The sequence below is a fragment of the Zootoca vivipara genome, chromosome 4, assembly GCF_963506605.1.
Source record: "Zootoca vivipara chromosome 4, rZooViv1.1, whole genome shotgun sequence".
NCBI lineage: Eukaryota > Metazoa > Chordata > Lepidosauria > Squamata > Lacertidae > Zootoca > Zootoca vivipara.
Window position 1 is genome coordinate 51,382,507 of NC_083279.1, and position 9,215 is coordinate 51,391,721.

Here is a 9,215-nt window from a genome sequence, read left to right on the forward strand (position 1 = left end):
CTAGATACTCAAAATAAGAGGTGCATTGTCATTTATAGGTCTAATGCCTCAATCATTAGCATTTTTATTTGGAAGGCAAACCAATTATTTACGAGGAAACTGACTTCTAAACTGAGGCAAATTTAGATGTTTGGCAGAGCCACCTGACACATTACACATTACATTTTTAAATGGCATCATATTAATGGTGAATATCCTCTAAAACGGAAGCATTTGAAGCAGCTACAGCATTTTATACCAATGGTCCATTTGGTAGAGAATAAGTAAAAACATAATACAGTATTTGTAATGTCTTTAAGGCTGCAATCCTAAATCTGCTTACTGGAGTGTAAGCCCCACTGGACTCAATGGAATTTACTGCTGAGTAGGTATCTATAGGAGTTCACTGTAAGAGGCAGAAACCTACTTATCTCACCTTCCTTGAAATATGTAAGTTATAGTAGGCTGCCTTGCACCAAGTCATATCACATCTATCTTAGTTCTGTTTACTCTGTACTTACTTGTAGTGGCTTTCCAAGGTTTTGGTACACACGATCCTCCCTTCATGAATATTCCAATCTAATTCACCCAAGATGCGAGGACTGTTAACACAAATAGCCAAAGAGGCGCGCACACAGCATCACAGCTGAAGTGCAAAAATGGATGTGGTTGTGTGTTACGCATCTTGCAAAACAGCAGCGTGCAATTTTGCTGTGCATTGGTTTTCATACTGTAATTCTCAAAACAGCAGCAAACATAATAATAATAAGAAGAAACCAACAGGGATGTTATCTGGAAAGAACAATATACTTAACTATCCCAATATTATTTTTTCAATTTTTTTTTTACTTATTTCAATAACATCACACCTTCATTTAGTGTCCTTGTTGTTGATATGGAATGGGAACAAGCTACTACAAATGCCAAAGGAGAGAGGGAAGAGACACACTAATTGACCTTTAAGAAATATGCTGTTGACATTAAGCAGCTATTGCCAAGAAGATACATAATTAAAATACTGTGAAATATGCCAACATTACCTCTGTAATGAGTTTGCTGAATAATATATAGAAGCCAGGGATTCAAGATATAATGTTCTGAAGAAGACTTAAAGAATGACCAATTAGAAGGCTTCTATCTTCTAACAAATGTAACAAGTAGCTCTATCACAACAAAAGAAATTTCTACTTGATTGTAAGTGTATTAATATCCGCTTAATATATTTAGGAATTTTTTAAAAAAACTCTCTTCATTAAAAAAAAAAGATTTAACAAAATTAATTGTGAAGAACTACAATGAAAACTAATCCATCATTTACTATGATGAATGCCATAATTAATATTAATTTCTCTATTCACATTAACATAAGACTGCACATTGTCCTGTACCTATCATTCTAATGCAAGATAAACAAAATCCCTTTCTGAGTAAACCTTTCTCCACATCTTTTAAAATGCACCTTATATTTATTTGCCAAAGCAATTGTGAGGGACAGGGGATATCGCGAAGTCCCTCCCCTCCTAAGTTCAAGCCAATCCCCGAGCACAGGGGGAAGCAGAGAGAGTTCCGATTCCAGTGGGGAAGCAGGAAGTCGTGTCCGAGGCTCAGGCAAGGTAGAGGAGCCAGGGTCCCAGGTGGGACAGGAAGGGGCGAATAAGGGCGGGAGACCCATCCCCCCAACTCCGGAATTACGCAGAAAGAGGAGGGGAAAGAGGATGGGTCTGCCAAAGCTTTTGTGTTGGAGAAAGACGCGCCAAAAGCCATTAGGAGGTTCTGAAACCGACTGACAACATCACTCCGTGTAAATAGCAATGACTTGAGCACTGTAAATACGCAGCACCAATAAAAGAATAAAATGCAGAGCTGCGTAGCGTCGTTACTCTGAAGTAGTCCACTCCGGCCACTGTGACAGCAACCTCCTAATCCTTTTTGGGCTACTTTGGAGTTGCCGGGATGAGCGTGTCAGAGGCGGAGAAATGGCGGCAGATCGCGGAGCAAGCCCAGCAAGAACTGCAGCAGCTGTCGCTGCAGGCGCAGGGGGAATTGAAGGCAGCTAAAGAGGAGAACCACCTGTATGTGAAGCTGGAGAAGTGCAAGTTTCACACCAAGGAGGTGGACTTCCTGGGCTACAAGCTGTCAGACAAGGGGCTGGCGATGGACAAGGACAAGGTGCAGGCCATCCTGGACTGGCACAGCCCCAGGACTCGCAAAGATGCCCAACGCCTACTAGGCTTCGCCAACTTCTACAGGAAGTTCATCAAGAACTTCTCTCGCGTTACGGCTCCCATCACTGACTGCCTGAGAGGCAAGCAGAAGTTCAGGTGGACACCAGAGGCGCAAGCAGCGTTCGAAAGCCTCAAGAGGGTGTTCGCCTCAGACCAGAACCTGTTCCACGTGGTTCAGGACGCGCCCCTACGCGTGGAGACAGATGCTTCTGATAAAGCTGTGGGCGCCATTTTGTTGCAACTGGACGCCAACCGAGAGTGGAGACCCTGTGCCTTCTTCTCCAGGAAATTGACTCAGCCAGAGCGAAACTACACAGTGTTTGATCGGGAACTTCTGGCGATCCACGCTGCGTTCCAGCACTGGAGACACTTCCTGGTGGGCGCCAAGCACCCCATCCAGGTGTGCACAGACCACAAGAACCTGGAGTTCTGGAGAACTGCCAGGGTGCTCAACCAGCGGCAGATACGGTGGGCAGAGTTCTTCTCGAACTTCAACTTCTCCATACACTACATCCCGGGAGAGCAGAATGTCAGGGCGGATGCCCTCTCCCGCAAGCCAGAATACATGGAGGAGGAGGAGGCGCCACCGGCACCCAGGCACATTTTCCCCCCGTCAGCATGGTCCTGCGGAGCAGCAGTGGTGAGCGAGGCAGAACTCACAGCACTGACGGCAGCGGATGAATTTGCCAACCGCATCTGCAGAGAACTGAGAAGGGGGGGGGAGCAGGCAAAAGACTTTGCAGAACGCAGGGGGCTGCTTTTCTACAAGGGTGCACTGTACCTGCCCACCACCCAGCTTAGACGTACGGTCCTCAAGCAGATGCACGACAACCCAACGGCGGGTCATTTTGGGAGGGACAAAACCACTCACCTAGTCATGAGACACTTCTGGTGGCCAGGGGTGCGGGAAGATGTTCGAGACTATGTACGGGGCTGTGACACCTGCCAGCGGGCAAAGGTGGTCAGAGCAGCGCCACCGGGATTGCTGGAGCCCTTAGCCACGCCACACAGGCCGTGGGAAGTGGTGTCCATGGACTTCATCACAGATCTGCCTTCTTCCAGGGGCAAGACCGCAGTGTTGGTGGTGGTGGACCTCATGTCCAAAATGTGCCACTTTATACCGTGTGCCAGGGCGGTCTCGGCAGAAGAGACAGCCAAACTGTTTGTGGATCACGTATTCAGACTGCATGGATTACCCTTAAGGGTTATTTCGGATCGTGGCCGCCAATTTGTTTCCAGGTTCTGGCGGCGGCTCATGAACCTCCTGCAGGTGGAGGTCAGCTTGTCGACGGCTAGACACCCGCAGACCAATGGACAGGCGGAGAGGGTCAACGCCATTCTGCAGCAGTACCTGAGATGCTACGTCAGCCAGAGGCAAACGGACTGGGTGGATCGCCTGCCACTGGCAGAATTTGCCTACAACAATGCGGTGCACGTCTCCACAGGGGTGTCGCCCTTTAAGGCCAATTACGGGCGTGACCTCAGATCTTTCCCTGAGAGGGAGGGGGAGGAGGAGGAGGAGGGCCCACAGGCTGAGGATTGGGCAGAGGAACTGGAGACGGTGCACCAGCAGCTCAGAGAACACTTGGAGAGAGCCAAGGAAGCGTACAAGAGGGGGGCAGATCGCCACAGGCGACCGGGGGAGGTCATTAGGGTGGGGGACAAAGTTTGGTTGTCCTCGGAGGGCCTTCCCATCAGAGGGCGATGCAAAAAGCTGGCGCCCAGAAGGTTGGGCCCCTTCACGGTCACGCAACAGGTCAACCCGGTGGCATACAGGCTGGCACTGCCAGAGGACATGAGGGTGCACCCAGTGTTTCATAGATCGCTGCTGTCACCGTACAGGGAAAGCAGCAGGCTCCGAGACAGCGAACAAACCCCTGAGGGAGGGGGGGAGAGGGAAGGCAGGGAGCAACTCAATGAGGCCACAGCCATCCTGGATTCAAGGTGGGGGGTGGGGGGCCTGGAGTACCTCATGGCATGGGAGGATGCTCCACCGTCCCAGAATGAATGGGTCCCAGCCACTCAGATACAGGAGGAATTCCTGGTAGAAGAATTTCACGCCCTTTTCCCCCATAGACCCAAGCCCTGGCACATGGAAAGGGAGGGGGAGGGGGAGGAAGCACGGGAGAGCAGTTCACCATGGCGCTGGGAAGCGGAGTTTGAGGAACCAGAGGATGAGGTATGGGTGTCACCGAGATCCACCCAGTCAGAGGAAGGAGCAGATTGGCAGAACATTTTTACCCCCACCAGCTCTGACGCCACAGACTTTTTGGGATTCCCGTCCTCCCAGGCGGAAGGGGGGGGCTTGCAGGACTGGGGGGAGGTGTTCACGCCAACGGGCTCGGAAAGCACTGAGTTCTTAGGCTTCCAGTCGTCACCGACACCTGGGGGGGACCTGGGGAGGGGTGAAGGAGAGCTTGGGAGGGGGGTGGATGTGAGGGACAGGGGATATCGCGAAGTCCCTCCCCTCCTAAGTTCAAGCCAATCCCCGAGCACAGGGGGAAGCAGAGAGAGTTCCGATTCCAGTGGGGAAGCAGGAAGTCGTGTCCGAGGCTCAGGCAAGGTAGAGGAGCCAGGGTCCCAGGTGGGACAGGAAGGGGCGAATAAGGGCGGGAGACCCATCCCCCCAACTCCGGAATTACGCAGAAAGAGGAGGGGAAAGAGGATGGGTCTGCCAAAGCTTTTGTGTTGGAGAAAGACGCGCCAAAAGCCATTAGGAGGTTCTGAAACCGACTGACAACATCACTCCGTGTAAATAGCAATGACTTGAGCACTGTAAATACGCAGCACCAATAAAAGAATAAAATGCAGAGCTGCGTAGCGTCGTTACTCTGAAGTAGTCCACTCCGGCCACTGTGACAGCAATCAAATTTTAAAAGGATTTTTTAAAAAGTATTATAGCCAGTTGCTATAAATGTCCAATAGAATGGGGCATATTGATGTGTATGCAAGGGACAGTAAAGTATAAGTGTACAGGATGCAACCAGAGAACCTCCTACCTTTGCAGAAAAATACTGGGCCGTTAAAATGTCCTCTTGGAAAACGCTCACCCCCTGCCCCTCACCCCCATATACACAATCTTCAAAAATTGTCAGGGAGCCACAAGTTTGTTGTTGTTGTTCAGTCGTTTAGTCGTGTCCGACTCTTCGTGACCCCATGGACCAGAGCATGCCAGGCACTCCTGTCTTCCACTGCCTCCTGCAGTTTGGTCAGACTCATGTTGGTGGCTTCGAGAACACTGTCCAACTATCTCGTCCTCTGTCGTCCCCTTCTCCTTCTGGCCTCTATCTTTCCCAACATCAGGGTCTTTTCCAGGGAGTCTTCTCTTCTCATGAGGTGGCCAAAGTATTGGAGCCTCAGCTTCAGGATCTGTCCTTCCAGTGAGCGCTCAGGGCTGATTTCCTTAAGAATGGATAGGTTTGATCTTCTTGCAGTCCATGGGACTCTCAAGAGTCTCCTCCAGCACCATAATTCAAAAGTATCCTAAAGCATCAATTCTTCAAGAATACTGTACCAGAAAGATATGGAGGTCTCGTACACCCCAGGTAGTGTGGTTGCTGACCTTGAGCCAGACATTCTGGAGAGTGAAGTCAAATGGGCCTTAGAAAGCATTGCTAATAACAAAGCCAGTGGAAGTGATGATATTCCAGCTGAACTATTTAAAATTTTAAAAGATGATGCTGTTAAGGTGCTACATTCAATATGCCAGCAAGTTTGGAAAACTCAGCAGTGGCCAGAGGATTGGAGAAGATCAGTCTACACCCCGATCCCAAAGAAGGGCAATGCCAAAGAATGTTCCAACTACCGCACAATTGCACTCATTTCACATGCTAGCAAGGTTATGCTTAAAATTCTACAAGGCAGGCTTAAGCAGTATGTGGACCAAGAACTCCCAGAAGTGCAAGCTGGATTTCGAAGGGGCAGAGGAAACAGAGACCAAATTGCAAACATACGCTGGATTATGGAGAAAGCTAGAGAGTTCCAGAAAAACATCTACTTCTGCTTCATTGACTACGCAAAAGCATTTGGCTATGTCGACCACAGCAAACTATGGCAAGCTCTTAAAGAAATGGGTACATCCCTTTTATTGACAGGAAATGTCAACAATAGAAAGTCTCTCAGTCAGCCAGACTAGCAGGCTGAAAAGCAAGCAGCTGTGGGTGGGAGGAGGAACTGGCCTTGGAGAACATATTCTTGTGCTTATTCCAAGCTCAATTTCCCCACAAACATAATTTAAATTATGGGGAGAAATGGCTCTCTCTTTCACGACTTAAAAGGGAGCTATGGAGGGTGTGTGTGTGTGTGTGTGTGTGTGTGAGTGTGAGTGAGTGAGTGAGAGAGATGGATTGGCCAATGATTTAAATTTTAGATTCTTATGACACCCCATTTCCCCAATATAACTTGTGATAAGGAGCAGGATATAATTCCTATAAATGAAAATGCTGCAAGAGAGCAGTTTGATCATGCAAACTAGGGCCACGCATGGATCATTCAAATTAACTTCATTATTCCCTCTTTTCCCCCAAAGAGCTCAGGGTGTTCCCTTCACAACAACCCTGTGAAGTAGGTTAGGCTGAGCCGTGGTGACTGTCCCATCAGCACTGGCTGAGAGGGATTTGGTTGTCCCCACTACCCAATGCCAGATCTCAAAATGTGCTTGTCCCTGACATATACACAACATACTATATCCATATCACCACCCAGAGGAATGTTTTGATTAGAAAGAGGGCTATTTTGGAGTTATTTCTATTGTATAGGTACCAATTTGAGGCATTGAGTAACTTTTCTGCAAATCTGGGAATTCTGCACAGAAATCTAATTTGTCAAACTCTGACATGCACCCACCAACATCCATGTGGGGTATGTGTGTGTGCATGTACTGTATTGACATTCTTACAATATGGAGTTGAGCAAACCCCTTCTTGGTGTTAGTAAACCATTTCATTGTAGTGATCCGTTGTTACCACCTTTACAAAGAAATCAAAATTTCCTGTGCTACTGTCCCACAGTGCTGATACTCTATATCTATATCCCAATCCTGTAATTTCCAAGAAACAGCAATGCTGTGGATCTAAGGGTACTGTTTACTTTTTAGAACTCAACTACTGCTGCTTAGAAGCTGTTGAGCAAAATAACCCAATGGCTGCTGTTGTCCAATGCCACCAATCTTTGTTTTTCTGTTTACGAAGATTCCAATGTCCGAACATAAGAAGAGTCTTCCTGAATCAGGCCAAAATCCATCTAGTCCAGCATCCTGTTCTCACAGTGGCCTATCTGTACTTTTCTTTTCTAGGTTGCAGGGAGAAAACCAAATGAGAAGCAACCATGATGCTACTTTGTCCTCCCCTGCAGCCCTCATTAAGCCTCTGAGCAAGCCAACGTCCACCACTCAAGTTCCCATCTTAAAAAGGATGCTTAATTTTACAATACCAAAAAGCACTGCATAATGTAATAAAACAACAGACAATATATTACATAATCTTTGGCACCTATTTAGTGTCTGTAAACTGGGTGCATTTAGGACAAAGCTGATATTGCCCTGCCCTAGTTACACTCTGTCAAATTTCGGATCCTTCCAGACTGGTGTTTATTGCGGGATCGGTGTGTTGCCTGCATGTGTGGTTTTGGGTGCAGGCAACACATGATCCTGCGAGCATTAAATCTACATCAAAATGCCACACCATATCCCCCTCCCTACATTTTCCCCTTTCTGTAGAAAATCCAGAAAGTTATGAAACAATATTGTCAAAGACCCATTTGCAACATTAAGCCCCCAAGTGGAAAACCCCATAGCAATTGTGCTAGCATTCACCCTTTGGGATTCTCACAGAGATTCATTCGACATGATAATATTTCCACAACGGTTTCCCTGAGTAGAGCACCAATCTGTGGTGAAACTCAGCCTAAAATGTTTCATCAATCCAAAACAAAAATAGTGCTGAGATCCTGCTCACATATAAAACTGTTTACTATTTTCAGGATTTCCTTTTATCTGCTTCATGCTTGAATCATCTCATTCTGTCACACCAGATATAAATGTAAAGGCTACAATGTAATACGTTCCCCTGAGAACTATTGCCTGCTAAAAATTAGCAGATATTTTATCTTAGGACCTCATAGAAAGCCTCATTTATGAAAACAAATGTAAACATAACTTACCGAATGTTTCTAAGTTATTCTGCAATGTATGGAAGTCAACAGTTTGTGTTCTTTCTTCTATACTGTACTAAGAAGTACTAAAAGGAAACTCTTCAACTTGATACCAGATTAAGTTACATGAACATTTGGTGAAGGGGGGGGGGAGATTGCTTTGTTGCTTGTAGAGAGAATGCCTTGGTTCAAATAGCTGAGAGAACCCAGTGCCTAAAACTCCATCTCCTTGTGACCAATCACAACAAAGGAAGATACAATACATTTGCATTAATTGCATTGTACAATGTGGCTCAAATAACTGACTGATTTAAAGTACATGTGTCTGCTATGAGAAAGAAATAATGAACAAACCATTTTTTTGGTGGTGGTGGGGAGCTATGTTGCTATACTGTATAAGGAAACCATCAGAAATCAGGAAAGAGCCCAACTTGTCAAGGATCTAAATCAGAACGCAGTGGTTCAATACAGACTGCAAGATCTATATTCAAAATGCAACAAACAGTCAAATTTTGTTAGCCAACAAGGTACAGTTTGAGAGTAAGCTCTGGTCATTATTCATTTAAAAGTTTTATTTAAATGGTTTTAGACTTTCTAAGCATAAGCTTCACAAAATTATTTATAACACATCACAGTACAATTTAAAAACCTTTATGCTATAATGGTCCATGGGGTCATGAAGAGTCGGACACGACTAAATGACTAAACAACAACAACAACATGCTATAATAATAGCATAAAACATATAATACTAATTTAAAAGACAAAATCTTACTAAAGACACTTGAATTATTACTCCAAAATATGATTGTTTAGAAATATTTCAGGAGTCAGGTTATTTTGGGTGCTAGAAGCATTTCT